The 1,557-nt window shown below is 38.1% G+C and overlaps 1 protein-coding gene across 1 annotated transcript in view; it reads left to right on the top strand.

The window, feature by feature from the left end:
• LOC134825063 (LIM/homeobox protein Lhx3-like) overlaps positions 1–1,557 on the top strand; it is a 667,636-nt gene that overhangs the window by 334,102 nt on the left and 331,977 nt on the right. The window lies entirely within an intron of this gene.

The following is a 1,557-nucleotide window of genomic DNA, read 5'->3' as shown; positions in this document are numbered from 1 at the left end:
GGATTATTTACTTTTCTCATTAATAACATTTATTTAATTTATAGTTACACATAACCAGCGTATATGAATGGCATAATAATGTCAATGATAAACACAAACAATAAAAAGTAAAAGATTGTGGGGATATAATATACAAATGACATTAAATTAAGATCTAAAATAGTAATACAACATAATAAGTATTTGAAATGAAATGAGGTGTTTATATCCCGCTCAAATGGTTAACCAACAACACAAGGAAGGTGGTTAACCATGTCAGAGCGGTTGACTGTGAGTAATGCGAGAAAGTGTGTAAATGTGAACAAAAGTATGACCCATTATTCCAAACCTTGAAGGGAGACCGGTTAATTGGATTTGGAAACTGTTACGGAGAGTCAAATATTTTTGAATCGACTTAAAAATATTAAATATAAGCTCATATATTTTTTAAAACTTAACAATTAAAGCACACAAAATAGTTCTGTCCACTGACAGAATTGGACTCATATGTGAAATTAAGACTGGTGCTGAAATCTGAATCCCATGCAGCTAAGGATCGTAGGTGGGACTATATTAAAATCGTAGTCTGGGAACTAACTCCTTAGTACAGACTAAACGCGTTTGGGTTATTCAAAAGGTCAAACGATCTGCACCTTGATTTATACTAATGAACTTGTTTGACACTATATTATAGCGAACACTGAGCAATCGTTCGAACAGTGGCTGTACAAAACCCTGTCTATATTCCTTACTATGATAGAGGAGAGATTGTCCTCGAATAAGGCGACCTACTCTCAAACGAGTGAACAGCAGGCTAATTTTACAGTGGCGAGGTTATTACTGTATTGTTCTACGATCTGTATGTTGACCCTTGTTTCCTCCTCAGCAGGATATAGTTTACAGTAACGAATACCCACTTACTGGGCCGCGCTCAGCCTGTCATTCCGCCTAATCTCTATTATGAACATGATAGCCTGAGGTCCCCAGGTAAATACCCACCAGTGGCCACAGGTACCGCTAGATAATCAGCCAAAAATATCCACGGCAACGGGACCATTCCCTAAACTTGCTAAAAAAGTAACCACCAAAAAGGACTAGCATGTGAAGCAAACTATAGACCCTTATTCCTCCCACAGAACAGACTAATGCTATTGGTATTGTTCTAGATTGTTCTCCGACAACTTGCGATCTTTATGCTAATCGCGGGTTTCCTAAGCGTCATTGTGAGTTAAGCGTAGATGATCAGCATCCTTCACATGACCTCAAACACCCTCATGGACCATGGTTCTAGTGTAATTGTAAGCACTTAGCGTAGATCAACATCTTGTTGGTTACGTCTTACGAGTGTAAAGTACCATAGTAGTTATCCATTATCCAACATCCAAAAGGATGGCAGCAGGGAAAATACAAATGATACAAAAACGAAATAGCGTCACTGCGATCCTGATGATAATGATTATTCAGATAAGCCAACGAGGATGATTAGATCGACGTGCTTCACTCACGAATGTTGATTTGGTATCTAAATTGTGAATGAATGATTACCAGTTCTCCTGCTCACTAATATCCGTCAGTCCC

Source organism: Bolinopsis microptera, chromosome 13 (genome assembly GCF_026151205.1).
Source record: "Bolinopsis microptera isolate Bmic1 chromosome 13, MBARI_Bmic_1.0, whole genome shotgun sequence".
In the NCBI taxonomy this organism is placed as follows: Eukaryota; Metazoa; Ctenophora; class Tentaculata; order Lobata; family Bolinopsidae; genus Bolinopsis; species Bolinopsis microptera.
The sequence above is the reverse complement of the archived record's forward strand: the minus strand, read 5'-3'. Positions and strand labels throughout refer to the sequence as shown.